Source organism: Candoia aspera, chromosome 7 (assembly GCF_035149785.1).
Source record: "Candoia aspera isolate rCanAsp1 chromosome 7, rCanAsp1.hap2, whole genome shotgun sequence".
NCBI lineage: Eukaryota > Metazoa > Chordata > Lepidosauria > Squamata > Boidae > Candoia > Candoia aspera.
In genome coordinates this window covers 56,322,661-56,346,937 of record NC_086159.1, presented here as the reverse complement: position 1 = coordinate 56,346,937, position 24,277 = coordinate 56,322,661, and the positions used below count along the sequence as shown (strand labels likewise).

At 39.2% G+C, this 24,277-nt stretch overlaps 1 protein-coding gene across 3 annotated transcripts in view; it reads right to left on the bottom strand.

The window, feature by feature from the left end:
- MET (MET proto-oncogene, receptor tyrosine kinase) overlaps window positions 1-22,350 on the bottom strand; it is a 112,814-nt gene extending 90,464 nt beyond the window's left edge. The window contains exon 1 of one of the 3 annotated variants that reach the window (XM_063309482.1): window positions 22,095-22,350. The gene's annotated coding sequence lies outside the window, so the exon portion shown is untranslated. The remainder of the gene's footprint in view (window positions 1-22,094) is intronic. The other 2 variants (XM_063309481.1, XM_063309480.1) reach the window with 2 other exon arrangements.
- Window positions 22,351-24,277: the final 1,927 nt, after the last annotated feature.

Below are 24,277 nucleotides of genomic sequence, written 5' to 3'. Positions count from 1 at the left end.
TTGTTTTATCTCAAGAAAATGGAATTCGGAACAACTCGCAAAATAGTATTCTCATAAATTGTCCTAACAGTCAGAAATCACGCTGAGACGAGGAGTAGGTCTCTAGTGTTTATTACTGCTACAATAAACAGAATCCTAACAAACTGAAGAAGCGTGGGGAAAACCCAGACAGATAAACCCCGAAAGTTAAGGCGGGTCTGATCTGTGTCTCTTTGAATGGCTGCTTAATTCCTCAGTACTACGCATGCGTTTTCCCCCCTGGATAGGGGCCCCCTCCTGCTCGCCATCAGTACTCATGACATAAATTATTTTCATTTCAGCTTTAAACAAAACAGTGTTAACAATACAGTTAACATTTATTTTATACTGTAAATATATAAGCATCTTAATTTAAAAATGAATATCAGGAGGACAATATAATTAAGCACTGTAAACTTGTTTTTCATTAGTATCTTCATATAGCTCAATATTAAAAATCAATTTATATTTATTTTGTTTACAAATTTTATTCATTGTCTACTTCCTTAACAGCACTAGGTAGCTTACAAAAATATAACATTAACTTTAATATGAATTAACATATTTAATATTAATTATAATATAGAATATAAATATTGTCAGACAGAAACTTTTTTTTAGAAAATCTTTATTTTCATATTGTATTGGGTGTTGTTCTGATTTTATTCTAATCCTATGACATTTTGAATACATTCAGAAATATTGTTATTCCATTTTCTGAGTAATGTGTTTTTCACATGTTTTGTTTGATTTATTTTCTCAAGATTAGTTCACTTTTTAAAATGCCTACAGCAATAAGTCACTTTGGAAAGCCTTTAGCTATACAGACAGGCAGAAAGCACACTTGAACAATGAGCAAACTAACTAACAGGCTGATGAAGAGTCTAATCTAGCACATTTCTTCCTTTTTATTCATTTTGATGTGGTTTTCAAAGTCAAAAGACTCATGAGTAGGGTGATATTTAAACCTCTGACACGAATAATAAATGAATTGTGGTTGAAGCAGTGGGTTTTCATCCGTTTTCAACATTATACTACAAGTTAAACCAAAACATTGTTCTATTGATACTCAGACACAGTTGCTAATCTAAATTTAGTTTCTTTAGAGGGAAACAATTATGCCATCTAAAAGGAACATGACAACCATATGCTGTTTACAGGATTTTGTGCAAAGTATTATTTAGTTATGGATGAATAGTATTGTTACTGATACACAAAGATGAATAGCATTGTTACCAACCGTTCACAAAAACAAATTCAAAAGCATCTTTGATAGTCTAGAACAGCCTTTCTCAACTTTTTGACCCTGGGGGAACCCTTGAAATATTTTTCAGGCCTCGGGGGACCACTGCACATTCAGGCTCAAATAAAGGCCAGAAGTTACAAAAGTATTATATTTGTTTCATGTGTAGGCCTGTATATCTGCACTAACAGTGTTCTTAACCAAAAAGTAAAGAATGAACCTTACCTCTTTAATGTGAAGTTGTCTGACTTCGAAATAAAGTTTTTAATAAATTGTGATCTCCCAGGGAACCCCCTAGCAACCTCTTGCGGAACCCTGGTTAAGAAACTCAGGTCTAGAAATTCAAAACTAAGCTTTAACAAATTTAATATATTTCTAAAATAATATTCTTCTTTTTATTATTATGTCTTTATTTTGCTTAAAGATACAGCAATTTGCATCTAAGCAGTAGATTTCCCAGCAAGATGTTTATCTACTTATCTCAAAAGTCAACTAACCTTTTACTAGAATTTCCTATTCTCTATTATTAGATATTTTGGAAAATTTCTGCAAGAAACAGTAATGGGAGAGTTTTATTGCACAGCTATTTATTTGGATCCAGGCAGTTTTTAAAATGAATACACATTTTTGAATCTGATAAAATGGGAGAAAATAGAAAAATATATTTGATTTAGTGAGGCTGCTATGTTCCCTCCAAGTACTTTAGGTCAATAAATATTGCATTTATTTTCCCTGTGGCTTACACCATTAATTTGTATAGACAAGAGGTTTGACAAAAACAGTATTTGCTTGACCCTTATTTCTTTACAATTTCTCAAATCAGGATAATTTTATACAGAGAAAGAGGAGGAGGCAAGGAACTTTCTATATTAAGTACATATCACCGCAAGATGGAAAATGTTCCAAAGGAGGGATAGATTCTTGATTTTCAAAAATAGGGAGAATCAACCTTTGCTTCGTTTCTTAATTCCAGAAACACAAGAACAGCTTGAATCATCTTAGAACCTTACAGAACCTGATATGAACGCTGGCAGCTTATCTATATGTCTTTTTCATACTGCAACTAATTCAGATTCATAGTTTGATTATCAGGCTTTTTTCCCCCTTTTATACTTCTCAAAACTTTTTACTTGGATATTTCATCTAGGCCTCTTGTCATGAAGCATCATGACAAGGCAAATTGCTCATGATGGAGTGTTCTGGAAATCTCAAAAGCCTGCATTTATTTTGTGATTTTGTTTTGGCCTAACAAAGCTATTGACCAAATGCAGAACTTGAGATCGAATGTTACTCATGTGGTTGCAAACATGTGATTCTTCCTAAATGGACACTCCTTCTATATAGTTGAAAATAAAATAAATCCAGTATAATGTTCTAAATGATCCATGCTATTTTCTGAGAGTTTTCAAACAACCTATTCACACTTTCAGATTTCTTCACTAGGTATATTATATACCATTTAGGTCATGTCATTTAAGAAATAACACAGAGCAGGTTCAGCCACAGAGTACATACTAAGTTTAAATCTTGCTATCGTTAGATAAAGCTTCAGAAAAGCCAGCTTAAATTCTTGAAAGGTACAGACTACAGTACTGAGCCAGATGGAATAATAGTGAAACTCAAGCATTCTTAGATCCAGCAAACCAGAAAGGAAGGAGTTGCACTTGGTCCCACAATTCTTGGATGCTGGCAGCCTTCAATGAGCTGCTGACACTAAACTGGACTGTGCATGGAATCCAGATGCTGAACCTCTCCAACATCCTTTTGTGTTCACAACAATGGCTCCTGCAATAGTTTGAACACATTCCTGAGCACCCCAAAAATGTTCTGGTCTAGTCTCACCTTTGCCTTCTTCGAAGTACGGCTCTTCCTAGGCTTCCAATGGGTGTGGGCACTGAACCTATAAGTCCACTCCAGGCAGCCCGAGCACTTTGCATCATCATGGCACCTTATGATCAGAGGCATGGACTGAAGGTACAGACTCAGTGCCAAGGCCCAACACTACACTACTCAGGAAGAAGTCCAGAAAGAGAAGAAAGAAAAAAGATGCCACTAGCAAAAGTACTCAGTTTTGCTTGGATTTCTTGGATAGTGCTCAAGAATATATCAGGCTGAGACAGGAGCCACTGCTCTGAACACACAGGAAGCTCTGGCCCCAGGACCAAGTCCTGACAGCAATGCCGCTTTGAATGGGCAAGCCTACTTTGCACCCAAACAACTAGATCACTCCAGTTTGCCTTGACAAGCCAACCGTGCAGAGCAGAGCAACAGCCCCATCAAGCACAGTCTGACAGTTGTATTCATGGAAGGGGTGACAAAAATTGATTTATTGTTCTGGAGCCTACAACAACACAGTCTGAGAATCCCTTGTTGAACATACAATAAATTCATATATTTATACAGTTCCTATTTTACTAAAACAGGCTTAGTGTAATTTGCACAGTGGAATTTTTATAAGTTCAGGGACGCGGTGGCGCTGCAGGTTAAACCGCTGAGCTTGCCGATTGGAAGGTCGGCGGTTCGAATCCGCTGACGGGGTGAGCTCCCGTTGCTAGTCCCAGCTCCTGCCAACCTAGCAGTTCAAAAACATGCAAATGTGAGATTAATAGGTACCGCTTCGGCGGGCAGGTAACAGCGTTCCGTGTAGTCATGCCGGCCACATGACCACGGAAGTGTCTACGGACAAACGCCGGCTCTTTGGCTTTGAAACGGAGATGAGCACCACCCCCTAGAGTCGGACACGACTGGACTTAATGTCAAGGGAAACCTTTACCTTTATCTTTACTGCTGAATTATCACATATCAAAGCTCATGTACTCTGTTAGCCCAATACAGCCAAGAATAACAGGATCAGGTGGTCATCAATGAGGCATTTTGTAGCAGTTTTGCTAGAGTCTACCCAAACAACATAGCTATTGTGATATTTGGAATCTGACCATTTTATTAGCTACATTAAATTTCTTTTGACTAGGGCCATTTTTCTGTCTATCCGTGATAGACTGAAATCATTGATTTTATCTGTCTTTGGAAAGTACTTGAAAACCTTTAGTAGCACCACATTTGACCCTTCAATTTAGAAAAGCATGAGAGATAACCTCAATATGAATAGTTTTCTTTAAAATCATGGAATAAAGCATATTCTCATTCGGTGTTTAACTGAATCAGCTAAACAATACCAATGTTGTTTATGTAGATACTTTTCCAATTTGGATCCAACATAAAAGTTACTATATTGAACTCAAAGGGACTGACATAGAATTTGTGGGCAGACAACAAAAAGACCACTAAAAACAAGAATGTAATAGCCAGCAAATCTGTTTTAGGGAGTATGATGACAGAACATCCATCCTGTAGTATAAATGGGTTCTGGCTAGCCTCCACAAGTATAGTCAGCAATGATGTGCCATGTTGGAGATGCAAAAAAAAAAAAAGAGGTAACATAGTTGGTGTTGGAATATAATTGATAAGAGGAAATTTATGTGACCTAATATTCCTTACTGTAAGGTTAATTTTCTCATTTTATCACTTAGCATTATTTCCTGCTAACCGACCATTTTGTGTATCTCATGATTATTCAATTCCTTAAAAAAAAAAATTCAGATTACAGCAAGTTTCAAAGTAACTACCACACTACTAGAGATTGGACCGAAATCCTGCATGAACTCACCTTGTCACATCGCTATCTCTTTTAGAATTACAGAATTATGAATTATGTCTAAAATCTTACAGAAGAGTGCATTATTAAAACATCTCCAGCTAAATCCTAATTAATCTTATCTTGGAAAATATGCATTCCCTATCCCCTAACAGATAAAGATTTTCAGAAATCAGAACTGTGTTTAATAGTCAGGGCTATAAATTGAAACATCCCAATACTATGTGTGCTATTAATACATGAAATATATTAATGCAACCTAAATGGAACTAACAAAAGGTCATAGGCTTCTCCAGAAGGTATAGCCCTTTGTTTTCCTGGCACATCTGGAATATCTTTAGTATATTCACTGTAATCTAAAAGTGAATAGTAAAATGAAAACCAAGTTAATACATATTTCAAATTTTAGCAAGTATTTACATGCAGATCCCATTAATGGATTTCCAATATTATTGCACTTACAGTAGCTTTTCAGAAACCAAGGTGTTAATTATTTAACCAGGTCAAACCAGGTGCTCTTAAACACATGCAGACAAAAGTAATAATTTATCTTCTATTCTGAAGAAATATATTATTTTTGCTACTCATTTTATGTTAACTTATAGTAAGTAGGCTGGAATACATACAGATCATACTCTTCCTTTGTTACCTGCTGCAATGCTTTAAAACCGTAAGAATAAAGCAAGCTTTTTAGCCTGTGCCAGACTAGATTTATTTCTTTGCTTATGATAGTAATGGTGATGGACTAAAATGGCACTACAGGCTTTTATTATTACTAATATAATAAGCCTTCAAGAATTTGCACTGATATTCTAAGAGAAAAAAGCAGATCAATAACAGTTTTGTTTCAAAGACTGAGAAGGCGGAATATTAGCCAACCTTTGCTGAGGAGGCACAGAAATACTGAGAGTAAAGGTTGAAGGTTTAAGACCATAATAAGGAAGTTAAATATTCTGAAAATATTGAAAGGAAGCCTAGAAAAAGGAATTCACTCAAGAATGCAGAATAGGGAAAAGAAAACCAGACAATAGGAATTCACATCATTATATTGGTCTGAGCTGAGTTGTGCTTTATGAAATCTTCTCTAAAGCTTTTTTTCCCTTCCTCCTCCCCCCATGTACAGAAACACACGGAGCACATAGCAATGGTTTGTGCTTAAGCAGAAAAGAAGCAAATGGACACTACAGATAATCTCATGGAAAATTTCATACATAGAAAGAAATATTTAGATTCATACTTTATCAATAAAGCCATAAATGTCTGCTGGGGTGGGGGTAAGAGGAACAAATGACAACATAAGCACCATGATGTCATCATGGCAATGATGCATCTTGCATCAGGTATCATGATACAAATGACATAACTGCATAATGTGTGTGATTATGTCATGATGCATGTATTGTCATTTTGACTTCATTGTGATTTGTAATGGGTGCCAATGCATAAAGCTACTTATTTGATTTTGTTCTCTATCTCTCTTTCTCTCTCTTCGTAATGACAACTGAATTAATACAACAGAAGCAGGTGTGTATTAAAGCACAAAACTAATTCACCCAAAGTGATATTCATATAATCTGAGAGAAATTCTTCTGAAATTGGTTAATGAAACAAAAGTAAAGATTTGGATTAGACTTTTTAATTAATACTTATTTTGATGCAGAGTGCACCAGTGTTTGGCCTTCCACTGAGATCTTCAATTAATCACAATTGTGGCCCTTCGCTCTGCCTAAAACCCACATCATTTGTTCCTATCTCAATATATATAGAATCATAAAGCCATTAAAATCTGCTCATATTTTTAAACATATTGCTTGGAAGAGATTCATATTTAGAATGCAAGTTTGCTTTAGAGAATTGGCGTTGTTTCCATTTCATCCAGTTAAGATTGGTGGTGGACAGGATCACTTTCTTATAATTTAGAACTGTAAAGTAGATAAATTTGGAACAGCTACTACATAGGAAACATATTTCACTGGATAGTTTAAAAAGCAAGTATTCAGCCCTCTCTTCTTCTATTGCAGACTTACCTAAAAAGAACAAGTAAGTGGGTGTTCCCCCCACTTTGTGACTTTTTGAAGGCGGAGTTCTCCCTCTTCCTGACATTCAACTGTCTCACTGTAATAGTGGACCAAATATTTTGTAGCCTGAAATAAAGCCCTTTCTGTAGCAGATGCCTCAACTGCACCTTCAATTCATCTTGCTATCTCCTTCTCTGGCTGTGGATTCCATAAATGAAGTATATACTTAGATTTCCATGATGCAGCAGGTTCTGTTCTTAGATCAGCACTTAAGAGACATAGCTTCTTTTTTTATTATTATTACAAGACAGAAAACAAAACATGACTTTCTAGTCACAAAACATAGCAAATGAAATTATGCAGATGTCCACATGTTGTAACAAAGAGAGAGATGGGGAAAATCAGAACTACATCTAGTGAGATAAAACCATACCAGGCACATATCAGAGGAGAAATAGAGAATCCACAGATACATTCAGTATATCACATTAGGTGCATGGCAGGGCTAACCCTACTCCTACCAATACACTGAACTTTTGCCCCAGTTACAAAGTGTGTTCAGGATTATTCATATAAATATGAAATTACTTCTAACTTTTGGGAATATCTCCACCCTGTTTTAAAAACAAATAATTACCTAGGAAAGAGCCCTCAATTTTGGAATTTAGCCCATTCCCTCTTTTTTTAAGCAAAAAATACCTTAAAAGTCATCCATGCTTGTTCTAAAACTATTTTGAGAAAATAATTGATAAATTAAACGCAAAATCTGATATTCTAATGAATACTTCATTGCAGAGTTAGATGTTCAGTACACTTCATACTTGGATTTGAAGAATGTATTCACTTTAAAATTATAGTTATTAAAACACAGGTTCTTCAAGCATGTGAAAGAAGTACTTCTCAGTGCATGGAGTGCAAACAAAGCAACTTTTTTCAAACTATTAAAGCAGCCAAATGCATAAGTTTTCTGCCACTAACTATCAAGAGAAAAATCACTTTCTTCTAAGTACTGGAATTTCTTTGCCTTGTAACTTGTCCTAGCAATAGATGAACAAGCAATTCTTAACCAGGTTGCTTAGTATCTCTGATAAAATGCTACAGAAAATGTTTCCTCTCTACTCTACTTGATGTAGAGATTATTGAATCTTTAGCAAACATGCTGATGCCTGTTCATTCTCGAAAGGAATGTGACTTAATTCTGCCTTTAATGTATATAAACCTCCAGTTTAAAAAACAAAGATGATAGGATATCATCAGTGTTGCAACTGTAAATCACGTCTGGAGAAAATTAATTGCTATCAGATAGCACTTGAAATACTTAACAGTGCATGGCAGAGCAAGTGAAGCGTCTTTCAGTCCAGGCAGTCCCCAGGAGTCAAGACTGACTCAAAGGCACACATACACAAATATAGACACATATTCCAATCTGTATATATGTATATATTTCATAAACATATAAAAATCCTAGATCTATGGCCTAACCTGTGCCAAAACAAATATACTGTTACTAATTTCATTCTTCTGAATCATTCCCAAATCAGTTTTTGAATTATATGCATCGTCAAATCATATTTTGAATTGTTTGCATTTACCTGCGAAGTTTGTACCTGTGTGGAGGCAAAGTTCTTACTGTATTTGTACTAGGTTTTAGCTAGAGGTGGATCAAACTGTTAGTTTCAAACTCTTTCCATTTGTTTCATAGTGAAATTTGCATTAGGGATGACTATGTCAAATTCACTTTGTTCCCATGCTCAGAATTTACAGTTCTTGCCTCTTTCCTTTCAATTTCCTTTCTAACATTAGTTGGTAGTTTTGAGAAATTATTAGCCTATTCATCCTTTCAGAGGACATGTATCTAAATACATGAACACTATTTTATTTTGGTAGAGGGCTTCACTGCCAGTATCTGTTGTGCAGTGTTCGGCTTCAGGGTTTAGTGACTGTGGTCTAGGCAACAGTTTTCTTGACATTTCACCAGCAACTATGGCTGGCATCTTCAGAGGCAAGGTGGTCTGTGCAGACCACAGGCAACTGAGCAGGGATAAACTAGTTTTGTGTTTTTATAGCCAAGTGACACGATGGCCAGTGACTTTACAGCCAGGCTATATCCTATCCCACCCAACTGCTTTCTTTTCCACGGGCACTTCCATTTTTGTGAAAGCCTCTTCTGTTGACTCTCCCTTGTACTTGACATTTTCCCATCTGATTCATCCACTGGAAGACCAGTAGAATTTTAAAAAAGGGAGAAAGAAAACTCCACTGTTTTACCATTTTTTCTATCATATGAGCTAGAATGGAAAGGTGGCAAAACTCTTGTCAATGTCACCAAGTTTCTGTTTACAAAAGTCTCTATTTCACTATTGTATCAGTTAAATTATTTTAAAAAGGCCATCCATTCCCCAGTCCTCCAGTGAACTTGTATGTAAAAACATTAACAATTCCAGTCTTTCACCATTTTACTGGTATACCTGTAACAATGTAAAAAGGTCCACTGTTTCACTAGTCCACCATCCCAAGATGAAATGGCCATGGAGGATAGTAACTGGAGGAAAGGCACATTTATGCCATAGTGTACAATAGGCAACTGGAGGGAAGGTGTTGTTTACAATGAAATGAAACACAGCTGGCAAACCAGACAGCACCACCTGAGCTGGCCCAAGTTGGAAAACAGTGCTTTTGATGTGTAGCAGGAAAACACAGGTGGAAGTTGACTTCCTGGTGGCTGCAGCAGAGTATGATCTTCCACATTCTTGCCCTCAAGAAACTGTTAGTGGGCTGTACTTATACTGAGGGAACTTGTTGTAGGGATCAGCCTTAAATATTTCCAAATGTGTAGCAGCTGTAGCTTATGATAGATAGCTGTCTAAAGCAAGATTGTTTATACAGATGAGTTACTTTACATATGGAATAGTCATGACATTCTTGTCCTAGCTTGACAAATACCCATCTGTTTTTCTAAGAACGCAACAAGTGAAAGAATGGAAGTTTTAAATCTGCAAAGGAAGGATGCAGGCCTAAGCAAGTACTGGTTGTCTGGCAAGGCAGAAAACAGTATATGGAAAAATGAAGGAAAATCTGGAATATGCACATATTAAAGAAACTTAACTGAGAACTCAACAAATTGCAGAACCAGAAATAAGACATGTAATTTTAAGTCAGCTTCTATTTTGCCAGATAATCTCATGTGGCAGTTAATATTTCATTTAATCATTTTAGGATTAAACGATTTCTAGAAGTTTAGTCAAACACATGGGAAGGAAAGCTTAGCTCCAACAGCAGCACATACAGAAAACAGGAAATACCTACAGTAAGAAAGCATTTGTCTTCATACAATGGAACATACAGATGTCTCATCTGCAGTTTCAGACAAACAGGCATTCCATGTATAATTGCACATTATAGGATAGCAGGATTGTATAAGGTTTCCAGGATATTTCATAGCCTGCTAAAACTAGTACAAGGGGAAAAAACAAACAACTGTTACCTATTCTGCTCAGTGCACTGCTCTTAATCAGCAAACCACTCAAGCTCAGGAAGAGGAAATCAATTTACAGAAGTCAAAGACTAACAACTGCAAATTTAACCAAATTGCTTCTATGATCTCTTACTATTTTCAGTATTTCTGAGTGAAGAGCTCAATGGCAAAGAATGAATTACAGCAAATATCTCTGTTTTGTTACTAATTTTAATTCTTAAGGTATGCAGAATTGCAGCAACTTATCCAAGGCACTTGGTATTATTGAATATGTCAGAAATGTCTATACACCTATTGAGCAGGGGAAGAGGGGAAAAACCTAATAGCAGTAAATCTCCATAAGCATTTTAAAATTATTTACCAAATATATATCCTAAATTTATCCCCCAAAATACAAAAACCTGAGACTTCAATGAAGCCCTTCGAGATAGTGCAGAGATTTCACCATGAATTAAATTCTAATCATCAGAATGCTATTGAAATTCATATTTAAGAGGAGAATTATGACATAGGATTATGCTTTCCTAAAGCAGCTGGAATTAAACACCTAGAAAAAGAGAGAGGAAAGAGACAGGGAAACATATTTATGACCTGCACAGAAAGAATATAAAGATATACACAGGCATTTCACAAAACTTTCGCAATCCAAGATGTAATAGCTGGAAAATACTTCACATTCCGAGGAATTACAATCAAATTTTAAGTACCAAGATTTGCAGACCTCATATTTCTTCAGTGTTAATGTAAGCAAGACTCAGTGGGTGTGCCAGTAAGAACAAGTATACCTCAATCAGTAGCAAATTTCAAATTGTAAGTAAGCCACATTGGACAGATACATTGTGTTCTTATATTCTATCATAATTGGATGGGATATGAAATTATTAAGTTTTGGGCAGTCCAAATAGCGCATCATACATAGCCTCTATTTAGATTCCCTCAATTCAAATGTGGGGAATTGACGGAGTGTTGCAGTGTTGAAGAGGACTTTTTAAAAGTAGTTTTAGGGATCCACAGGTTAGCAACATAGAGCTCATGCTTTAAAATACATACATAAAATGTTTTAAGTATACAGAGAACCAAATACACAAAACTATGTCTCAAGAGCTCCTCTCATACATACAAACATATACATATACAAACTAACTGAACATCTCAGTTTTAGCACTGCTACACTGGTATGTTAAGAGTCAAGGTAACACTTGCATTACAAGCGTATTGTTGCTATTCTATACTTCAGCTCACATTCTTAATACAATCAGAAAAGCTGAATGAAATAAATATTGATCACAGGCATTAAGAAAAAGGAAGCTTATCAGACAGCAGCACCTAGCTTGGCTGATCTCATAAACTAAGCAGGTAGTACTTGGATGGGGGATTATCTGGGAATCCGAGGGTGGCAGGTTTGACCGGAACATTGAAAAATCATCTCAGAAAAAGGCAATGGCAAACCACTTCCGTGATGTTGCCAAATAAACTGTTTAGGTGCAGTCATCGGGAGTTGAGCTCACTTTAAGTGTGTGCTTAGCTTTTTACCTAAAAAAAAAGCAACTCCAGGTGTTTGTCTCTTTTAATATACTTTTGCAACATAATTTAATTCCTTTCCTGTACAGCACATTGTCTTCCTGGAGGCAAATAGCCTGCCAATTCCAAAGATTTGTCAATACTGAAACAAGTTGGTACATATGTCCTGTATTTAAAGAAGCCTCTCAAAATTAGATTATACTCCTGATTTAATTTCCTAAAAGATATCTGAAACAAGACATCATCATAAGGTTAAGGATTAAGAAATTTTGTATTTGCAGGATTTCAAAGAGTTCAGTGTAGAACATTTTCCCCCCAGAGGAAAATGACAAATGAAAACGAAAGGTCACCTACTTATTTTTGTCTTTAAAGTATTGTACCTCTAATATTTCACTGAGTAAAGAAATTTGTTTAAAAAGCTTCTTGTAACATGCTTGTGTATTATCAATACTTCTAAAATAACTGAAAAGGAAAAACACATTGCACTTTACAAGAAAGATACGAACACAATGAAAATCCTTAGTTTGTAGGAGACATGGCTTATGTGTTCAGCAATACAACTTTGTTCCCTCTTTGTTTAGGTGTACCAAACTGGTTCTCAATGTGTGGATCAAAACAGAAAAAAATCAAGAAGAAAACTATGCATCTCATCTCACAAAGGTGAAGGGTGACCAATTTCCTAAGACTGCAATTTTCTCCAGTGTACACAAACTGTCAATACACAGACAGATAAATCTTTATTACAGTCTTTGACCAACATGTGTACACACACACATACAGACACATAAAATACATAAAATATGCATTAAAATGGCAATTAAAACAAATTATCTATACACTACTAAAACTCTTGTGTCTGTTTGATACTTTGTAACCTTCAATTGGGCGAAATGCTGCATCATAGGGCAAAACTTTTTCAATAAAGGTACCTCAAACAGGCTAACTTACAGAATGCTGGGACCCATTACTCCTGTGGGAATGAAATTTGGGAAAGTTGTTGCCATTTCAGCGCCGCTGTGCTGCTGCTGTTCAGTGCCACAGCAGTCAGCCAGTCACGTGATCCTCACTGACGTTCCCTGACAGCTTCCCACAAATCAATAGGGAAGCCTAGGAAGCTTGCAGGGAGAAAGTCAATGGGGATCACATGACCACGGCTGACCAAGCAGCAAGGCGGTGGGTTTGGACTTGCAATTTCCTGCCTGGGAAGCTTGCCGGGAGAAATTCAGTAAGGAACCTTGCAGGGAAGGTCACAAGTAGTTTGGGTAAGTCTCCCTCAACCATGCACCCTCCGCCAGTGAAAGGATGACCCAATGGGTCACGGGTTGTTCAGCATGATTTAAAGAGGAAGAAAGGAAAGAGAGAAGTTTTAAAGGTATCAAAAAAACGCTGTTTTGTTGGGCAGTATTTGTTGCCTCACTCTTACAGCAGTGAGGCAGAATTTGGCAGCATTATGGGTGATAGTGCTTTTATGGTCTGCTAAACGATAGGAGATGTATCATTGGTTGTCTCTCCCTGGGAATTCCTTTATGAGTGGGTATTAAATACCCCACTCAGGTTCAAATAGAAGTTACAGTACAGCAGGACATGCTGAACATCCTCTATGGCATGAGAGTCACAGGAGCAAAGTCATTTGTGGAAGTGAAATTTTTTTATAGTTACCATCAATAACTGTTGAAGGGAGTGTGTTGAATCTGGTCAGAGCAAATGCTCTGCAATGTCTATTGTTTATTAGAGATTAGAGAGAGCTGGTTTGGTGATAAAAGATAGGCTCCAAGACTTACATAGCCTTGGTGCTAAACTAATGTCAAGTTGCCATCAACTGTATCAAGGATCCTCTCCTTCAGTGATCTTTTTGATTGGTCATATCCTATCCTTTGTATTGCCTCATTAGAGAAGCCAGAGGCTGCCATTTTTTCTCTGATGGGTATCTTCCACGTAGATTGGAAGTTATCTCTGTTAATGAGGGATGTCAGGCCTGTTGGGTTAAAGAGTAGTTTTAACCAGTAATTAAAAATAATGATCCAGATCCTGGCTTCTATCCTTGTAGTTCCTAATTCTAGTCTTAAAGCTGTGTTGTTCGATACACATCTAGGGACTTGCATGACCGATCTTAAGATCTTGGACTGTACCCTCTTGGCTGCAGTTAGGTTAGTGTAAAGCCTCATTTGAGTCCCATATAATAATTGTGTCATAGCTTGTGCCTCAAAAAGCTTTAGGGCAGCTGGAATATAATGGCCACCTTTAGAGAGATAAAATGACAGCATAACTGTGGCACACCTCTGGGAAACCTGTGATATATGGGCCAAGTGTGGGTCCCTGCGACCCGAGGAATGAAAGATAATTCCCAGGTAGTTAAAGCATTTGACTTGCTTGATATTATTGCCATTGAATTTTAGACCTTTTGTTAAAGGTCAGAAATTTTTTTTGGTTATTTATCATCAATTTTTTTTCACAATATTGGGCAAAGGATCTAAGGGCTCTTCCCATCCCTATCACAGATAATGACAGAATAACCATGTCATCAGCATAGAGGAGAAGTGAAAGGTGTCTATCAGCTAATTTTGGTGGGAATACACAAATTCTTGTATGAGGGAAGTTTAAGTTTATTTATTTGATTTATTACTCACTGCGATCCCAAAGACTTTGGGCAGTTACACTAATAAAACACAGAAAACACCAAGAGTAAAAAAATAAAATTACATAATTGTAAAATCATTGGTACATTAGTACATTATGCATCTCTGTAGGCCTTCCAGAACAGTTTAAATCATTTCTGCAAGGCCAAACTGAAGAGGCCAACCTCAATTCAAGCAAGAGACTGTTCCAAAGTACAGATGCTGACACAGAAAAACAGCACCCATGAGTCTCCATGGTGTACCTTGTGAAAATGGGGGACTACTGGCAGTTTTTCCCAGGAAAAACAAGTGGGGAAGGGCAATTCTGGTTGGAAAAGGTGGTCCTGAAAATGCTTCAGTGCCAAGTCATATAGGGCTTTATAGGTAATGAACAGTAACTTGAATTACACTTGTAAGTTAATCAGAAGTCAACGCAGGTCTTGGAGCACAGGTTTATGATGGTGTCAGCTAATAAATGGGCTGTTGCATCCTGGATTCATTGAAGCTTTTGGGTGGTCTTCAAGGGCAACCCCATATGAGCACAATGCAATAGCCCAGCCACATGGTGATGAAGGCATGAGTTACTGTGGCAGATAGTGAAGACCGTATGACTTACTTGATTATAAAATAATCAAATATATTCTGTTTCTGAAATCACTAACACATTCTTCATTATATTGGATACAAACAAGGGCCTCCATTGCTAATTAGAAATAGACAAGCACTTCCTAGGAATAATGTGATATATAAGACTTTAAAAAAAATCAGCACAATTTTTTGATCTCAGAAACCAGTAAGAGGCCTGTACAATACTTGTAGTTCAATGCAATACAATTATTGGAATGCTTCCCAGCCATAAAGATGGGTAGCAATGTTCTACAACAGCCATACTTCTTAATATTATACAGAAGTAATTCTACACAGAATCTGTCATATCAATCTACCTTCAAATAATAAAACTGTACATTAGAGGGGACTGTACATCATAGGGAATCCATGACATTCCAGTTTTTCATGAACTACAAGTCCTAGAATCCCTCACTAGTATCCATGCTGATTGAACTGCTAGGAATCTTGGTTGGAATCCATCTCAAGGTCATCCCCCTCCCTTCTAGATGCTCCAAATTAGTAGCAGTTGCTCACTGGAACACTAATTTTGTACCAGAGGTTCCAATGTTTTGGATCCAGTGGAAACTTCTGGAGTAGTCATGGGAAGTTACAATCACATGACAAAATGGCTGCTAGGGTGGATGTGGCCACTTAAGAGTTACCATTTATCAGAAGGTAGTATAGTAAGGTTGTTCACTGCCTCCCTTTCTAAATCCCAAGGATGCTGTTTATTGGACTACCCTTAGAGGAAGGGAAAGAAGACTTAGTTTTAAACAAAGCACTAGACTATAACTGTCCACCATATTTTTTTTCTAAGAATGCTGCTGCAGTCTAAGTGAAGCAAAAAGGTATTGTTAGATATACAAACTACTGTATGTTTGAGGCTGGTACTTCGCAACATGCTTGCTTCCTGTTTGTTTATTTTCTAAACATTCTTTTAATGAAACAAACAAAGAGATGGGGCAGAGAGCCTGGAAAACACTAAGCAAGTTATCCACAAACATAATGGCATTAGAAGGTACCATGCAGGTGTCCAGCCCATATTCTATAAACAGGATCATATGCATGAATAACATTGCACACAAATGCATTATATACAATTGAACTCAGAGGCTCAAGGGCAAATTAAGTCTCAGCTGGGATACCAAAGGCCCTGAGATAGCCAATCCAGAAAGAAATAATGGCCAGATCAATGCTGGATGAGTAGGAAAAAAAAAGGTTCCACTACTTTATGCTACTTGTTCTAATACACTCCCCCCCCCCATTCAAACATGGATGTTCAGTGTGAGCCCAGAGATGCAATTAAATCAATCCCTTGATAATTTTGGACAAATAAGCTAAGTAAGTATATGGCAGCAATTCTCTTCCTGGCACTTTATGTCTCCTTCTCCAAGCTAGAAAGAGAATAGTGCAGCTCACATACCAGCATTTACAAGACTTTTAAAGGCAGGAGATAAGCTTGATGCTTCCTTCAGCAAGCCCATCATGAAAGCATCAAAAAATGTTGCTGCCAGAAATTAGAATAAGTACCCCTTTTAATGTTACATAAGCCCTATATGTATTGGGCTACCAAATTTTATAATCTCTGACTACTGGTCAAAATACATAGGTTTGCCCATTGAAATTATACAGCTAAAACAAACATAATGGCTGGAGACATTTGAATTAAAAAATGATAGTTACTGTATTATTTTTGTACATGGAAAGCATTTCAAGTTCAATATATGGTGTTGAATATTCAACTCTTCCCTCAAAACCCTCTTATCCAACCAAGAATGCTTCAAAACATAATCCCCATTGAAAGCATGAAAGTCTGCAAGGTCAACCAACTTGAGGGGAACACACAGTTATCACTCAATACTGTTGATTTTTTTGTACAGTGAAACCTTGATTTACTGCACCTCAGTGCAGTGAACTTCATATACAATGGATCAAATTCTGAGATTGAAATTGACATCATCTGTGTAAAGACATCACTATGCAAAGATACAGTTCCTTCTTCACTTACAGTTCACTCAGTCCTTTTTCCTTGTCTTTAACATTTCCATTTCCTGCCTGCTGCCTTCCTGAGTAACTAATATCTATATGCCATATGGTTTATTTGAACCGCCCAATTTTCACCAGCAAGAGGGCAGCAGAGAACTGGGTTATCACCAGGGAGCCCCACAATTACTTAGCTTCTTGGCTCAAGCTTCACTGGAAGCTTAAAGTGGTATTAAAGTAAAATGGCAGGCAACGGTAGCCTTGCCAACTTGGAAGCTTCTCCTCCTTCTTCTGTGCTCTCCTTTGCTCTTTTCTAGGAGACCAGGAAGCTCAAGGTTCCAGTCATGCCAACTGACAAAGAAATGCCATTCCTTCAATCAGGCAACCTCCAGAGATGGTTGGGCAACTATGCTTATCCTCCCATCCTGAAAGCCTTGATTTATTGGGTGTAAGTTGGCAAAGACTTCATTACACAAATGATGTGAAATGAGCCAAATGATTAATTTGCACTGTTGCACAATGACGTCACCATGCAAATGACATATATCACTAAGATGATGTGCTTTCCAATTTACTATACTTTCATGAATAATGGACATCCCTTCCCCCAATTTGTCCATAAAGATGAGGTTTAACTGTACTTAAAAAATCATTCCAACTTACTTCATAGAAATTTGGCATTACTACATTCTGACGAACAGATCATGTCACCAAAGCATGCAATCATCCCCTATGTTGCTGACAGAATGCAATCTATTTTTGATATTGGCTTCAATCATACAGTATAATTGCTTAAGGCAATCTTCACTAGCCTGGTGTTCCCTAAATCATAGACATGCAACTTCTTCCAGTCCACACTGGTTTTTCACTGGTATGCTGGGGAAACACTCCAAAGAAAAACAGGTTTTGGATTAGGACAGCTTGTAGAAGTCTGTTTCTCCAAAATCTTCTACAAGATTTATTATTTCCCCCTATATTCTTCCCAGGACTACCTATTCAAGATGCCCACTGAACTTTCCACTGGAGTCATTCATTCACCATAAGACAAATATAAAATACAAAGAACACATTTCCTACAGCTGTAGAATGGCATATTTCATTCTGTCTTTTGACATTTCTTACTGTCAATCAAATGAGGAGGGACCAATCAAACGTATCTAATGAAATAAGTTACATAATCACAAAGTTTCATGCAAATTTCAAGGTTCTGATGATTGACTTCAAAGTGCTACGTGGTTTGTGGCCTAGCTATCTCTGAGATGCCTTACCCAAATAGTATTTGCCTGCCAAGGCATGCCTGTACAGACTGCTTGCTGAGAGTTCCCATTCCTTGCAAGGTGCTACCCTCCTACGGAATGCCCTCACGCCAGATATAAGAATTGTATCCCCACTTTTAACATTCAGGAAGCTTTTAAAAACATGGCCTTTTCAACATACATTTGGAGACTGAGATGAGAATGAATAGAGGTTCCTCGTGTGTGATGAATTTCTGTTGTTTGATGACATCTGGTACTATGGTTTTATGATTATATTATAGCTGACTGTATTTATTTTGGATATAGTGATAATTCTGGATAATTTTTGGATTATTGTATTGCACGTATGTTGTTGCTTAGAGACAAGTGATTATAGCAACATAAAAGTACTCATAATAAAACATAAAGCACACACAAAATATTTAATGTTAGCATCAGAAAGTAATAATTTGAATCGTATCACATTGGATATGTGTGAACCACTGGATCCTATTCTGAATTACCAGTGGTCACTAATGAAACCAACTCACTTGTGTTGTGTCACCCTTGTCCACCCCAGTGAGAAGTACTGTACAATTCTAACAGTTCTACTGAGAACATCTTCCTCAACATGGTGACTTCCAATGGGTTATAACTGCAATTTCCAACCTTCCCAGTCAGCAACTGGAGTACATAGGTTATGAAAGTGCAGTCTGGAGGCACTGAGTTCAGGAGAATTTTCCAAATAAAGCTGGGAGGAAGGCCCTATTACTGGGCAGACAAACTTTTCAAATAACTTTAAATTCAATAGTTATTATAAATGTTCTCTATTCACAGACTGAATTCCTATTAGAGGAATCCGGCAATTCAAAATGTAAGAATTAAATTAAGACCAATAGGCACTTCCATTGCAGCAGGTAGTTTGTGCATAGGAAAATACAACGCAATGGGCTAGAAACCAGGAGACTGTGAGTTCTAGGCCTGAAAGCCGGCTGGGTGGCCTTGGGCCAGTCACTCTCTCTCAGCCCAAGAGCCAATCAGGCGTGGTATGAGAGTTCTAGTCCCGCCTTAGGCCTGAAAGCCGGCTGGGTGGCCTTGGGCCAGTCACTCTGTCTCATCCCAACTCACCTCACAGGGTTGTTGTTGTGGGGAAAATAGGAGGAGAAAGGAGTATTAGGTATGTTCCCTGCCTTGAGTTATTTATAAAAATAATAAAGGCAGGATAGAAAATAAATAAATAAATAAATAAATACATAAATTTTTATTTCAGAACTTTTTACTTAAACATCAGGTTTGCTAAAATGACTTGCTAAAACATGTTTTGGCTGGAGTTAAGTTCCACTGACTGATACTAATTCTAGGTACTTCTGCAGACTTCCATGGTAATACATTTCTGTTTCACAGCTCTCCCATTAGCAAATCAGGTATGAGCTATTCTCCAAGTTTTATCAAACTAGCATAAAAGCCAAATGTTCCTGGAAGTCTTGCAAATTGGCAGCCCCTCTCCTAAAGGGTGTGGGGGAGTGGGTTTCTATCCCAATCATTCCTAATTTGGCACCTACCAGATCAGTAGCAGGACGAATGTGGGCAGGGGTTTCCATATTTACATTTCTAAGAACCTGAGGGAATTCCTTACCAGGAATTTTGGCAGCCAGGCAAGCTCACCTGTAAATTGCCCAAAGAAATCGCCCCCTCCGGGCAAAGTTGCCTAAAATGGTCTGTGTTGAAGGGACCACCCCCTTCTGCCTGTCCCTAAAATCCTCCCATAGAGTTTTGGCCAGCACCACTGAAACCACCGCTACCAGCAAGCTGACTCAGACTGCGAGTCGCCTAAGTTCTTTGTAAGCAACCAGCGTTCTCAAGCTTCCTCTTACCGCTTCTATCCTTTCTCACTCTTTCTCTCCCCTCCTCCTTAGGATACAGTCATTCCTGAATCATCCAGGATCCTATTTCAATAATCTGAGAGAGAGAGAGAGAGATTTGTCTTCTTCCTGATTTTTTTCCTTAGCTTTTCAAGCTCTGTCCCTCCCACCCAGTTTTCCTCTGAAAAACAGATAATACCCATTGGAAATATTCTCCCTCGCGCCAATTCAATCCTAAGGAATCAAAGCACCGCCTCGTATTTAAGCTAGCAGGCAGACAAGCCGCATCTCTGAGTAAAGTCCACGATCCAGGGTGGAATAGTTCAGAATTATTATCTTCATGCGGGGGCTACCCTGCGATCACCGGGAACAAGAAGAGTATTTGGTATTCTCGATATTAGTGGTTCTTAAACTGGGGGTAACTAAACAAGGGGGGAATTTGGGCATATCCTGGGGGTAATGGAGCAATTTGTAATTGCTTGTGCGTCCGGTTTGGGGCTGCCGCTGCCCAGACGCTTGCGTAAAACAGTATGCTTTTATTTGGGGGGGTATAATTACATTATTCGGATCGGGGAAACGGGTAATTGGGTCACACTGTTTAAGAACCACTGCTCTATATTCTTAGAAGCGCTGTCCTTTTTTAATGCATCATTTGTCTTAGGATCGACCCGCCTTATACCCACCTAGGCTCCCAGCTCTAGCTTTCCCGACACCTGCTAAATCCCGGCCTCCTCACGTGCAGAGCAGAGCACTTCGAATCTTGGGAGTGCGCATGCGTGCATATTTTCATGTCTCTTGGGCAAAAGGGCAAGTAAGGTGTGTTCCAGGAAAAGAAAGTCGCCCAGATCTGCGAAGCTCGCAAACAGAAGTTACCTGAACGTCTTCTGATTTAGAAGCTCCACCTCTTAAAAACCCGAAGGCTCGTAGCTTAGTCAGCAGAGGGGAAAACCACTTTGCACCCGCTTACAGACCGTTCCCTTTTTTATGGTATTACCACTTCCCATGTTCCGGGAATGATCCCTGGCAAAATACAAAAAAAAAAAATCACGTTTAGGGCTGAGCCCTGCTGAGTCCAGGCACATCTCCAAAAGCAGCAGCACCGCCGCCAAAAAAAATCAGCCGCTCATTTCCTCAACAACCAACAGCCACGCAGCATCAAGCACTCACCCAAATCAACAACAGCGATCGCTCAAAATGAAATTCCGCTACCCTTAATAATCAAATATTAAACTCAACGACTCAGTGGCTGGGTGCGCAGGACACCTTAACCAGGTAACTCACTTCCCTACTTGGGGTGTTTGCATAAACGAACCGGGCGGGTTGGGTTCGCATCATATACTAGGTTAGACAGGGGATTGGCTGGTTTGTGATCCATGCGAGCACAATCACTGTTTAATTTCTAGGGCTAAAATATGTATTTTTATAGCGGGCCTGCCAAACGAGGCACTAAGAATCAGCACTCCCGAGCAAGTCACGCCCCCGATCTAGGCTCTACCCGTTAACCAAATACAGTAAGCAGGAATGAAGTCAGCACATGCTCAGAGGCACTCCCCTTTCTACCACTACCGCCTACGTGCGTGCCATCGAAAAGAGGTGATAAAGGTTAAACGGCGCATCAAGCCGCCCATTCCAATCAACCCCCACAGTACTACAAAAACTAGCCGGTTTACCGAGGTGAGCTCAGGACTACAGTCCAATCAGCCACGCCTACGCGGGAGATACTTCTGCGGAACAGAGGAGCGGAATCGGGCTGTGCAAAGCTCCGGAGCAAGAGGCTGGTGCATTGCAGCTGTGGTTCCGCGCGGATCCCTTCCCTCCCCGTAGTATGCGCAGCCCGCGGGGATCCTTTTGGTTACATACCTTCCGTGCCGAAGGCGACGGCGCAGCTGTTCAGCGGCCGGATCCTTCGCATCTGGCTTCCTCGCTCACTGTCCCACCAACGGCGCGGGCTGCGGGAGCCGCACGCTTCCCCTTTCCCTTCTGTAGCTGAGCCACCTGGAGGAAGGACGCCGAGACGCCTCCGGCGCCGCCTGCGAGGGAGCCTCTCGCGCTGGCTGTGACAGGGCTCGGGCGAGCTCCTCTCCCGCTCTTGTGGCGGCTCCCAGCGGCTCCCAGCTCTTGCGGCGGCTCCAAAGGCTTTCTGCCCCTCCCTTCCCGCGCGGTCCTCCTGACCTGCTTGTGACTCACCAGAGCGCGAGTGGGGTCGTGTGTGTGTGTGCGCGCGAGTGTCTGTGTGTGTCGGGTGCGGGAACGCTTGCAAAGGGCGACGCGTCTCTTCTCTCCGTTCGTCGGGGCCAACTACAACAGACGGAGAATCCACACTCCCCCTTCCCCCCTCGTCGCCAAAAGCAACAGGGGCGCCAAAGGTCGCTTCCCGTTCCCGCCAATTTTGCCCCACTTTCCCCCTTTTCTTCCCACGCACGCAGCCGGCTTCAGGTGATTTCCTCCTCCTGCCTGGGAAGGAAGCGGCTTTGGAGGCGGCGCTGGAGCCAAAACGCCCGGCTGAGTGGAAGAAGAAAAGCTTCCACTTTCCCAGGAGTTACGGAGCGCGGAAACAAAAGCGCAGGAGGAAAAGAGCTTCGTTCAGCTATTGTTAGCCAACCTTCCATTGTCCTGAGGGAGGCGGCCGGCGACGAACTCCGCGGATTACTAAGCAACTGAAAGAAATGCTTCTCCACGCAAGTGACAAATTTCTTAAGGCAGAAGGAAGGCGTTTTCCCATTAGGAAGTTGGGTTTAGCTCCTCTTTGTGTAGCTGTGTGGATACCTGTAGAGAAGATTGGGCCAACAAGACTTCAAGTTGACATTACTTCCCTCTTCTGTGACTTTAAAGGGCTAAAGGACGAAGAATAGTTGCAGCCCTCCCCTCCATAAAAGATGGGTAACTTTGGCCTGGCTAGGCTCCCCCTGTTAGTGTGTATGTCAACTAAGCATTTTTGGGCGGACCTTAAAGACTAGCCAAGATGATATGGCAAAAGCTTTCCTGGAGGAGCATTCCATCAATGGTTACAACCATTCCAACATGGTGCCCTCCAGGTGTGTTGGACTTAAACCCCCATAACATCTCACCATGGTGGCCTTTTGCTGATGGCTGCTAAATTCCAGTATATTTGGATAGGAGCACACTGGGAAAGGCTGCTGTAGTTCATAAAAACCAATGGCACAATAATTCCATTCAAAATGCCATCATGCTCTCTGTTGCCATATTTCTGCCTCATTGGTATTCTATATGCCTGGAATTTAACACTCCACAACAGACATCATCTGTGCCTTCCCTGCTTTTTTCTAGAGGATCTCAAAGCCCAGGGTGCAAAGGGATCCTTGAAATATGAAAATTGGACTGATTTCTACCCAAAGAAATGCCTTCATAATAAGCCAAAAAAATTAAACCTGTTCTCAACGCGTTTAGACTAAAATGTAATTACCTATCTTGTGACTGTGTGTTGTACAAACTCAGCCAATGTGATTATTTTATGGCTCAGTATTCAGCAAGCCCAAGTAATTGGGTTAATGGAGTAAAATAGTTCTGTTTTCTGTGAGTTAGAATGGCATGTAAACACAGCCTTTATTATACCAGAATATGAGAGAGGATCAGCTGAGTGTGTCACTGTACTTTTAAAAGTACCCCTCCACCCTTTAGGTTGGAAGAAGTCAGATCATGGGTTTAGTGCCACTCTCAGTAGGCATAGGAAATAAGAAAAATAACTCATCTTACTAGTTTTTATAAACACCACCATATTTAATACCTATTGATGTTTCTTTCCTAGAGAGATCATTAAACAATGTAAGCTGTTTTCCGACTAATTCCCTATAAGCGAGCAAGCGCACGCAGATTAACTGACCACGGGGATAAACCAGTTTATATTCAAAAACACACCTAGTTGGTAAAATGCAGTTTTTAGTTGCAGATTTTAAAAACCTTCAGTTTAGAATAATATTTATATCTTCGGAGAGATGAATAATTTCATGATCACATTTTCCTAACATAACTTCTTTTTGTTCTGCTGTTATCAAGACAAAATATGTAGAATCAAAATATATTAT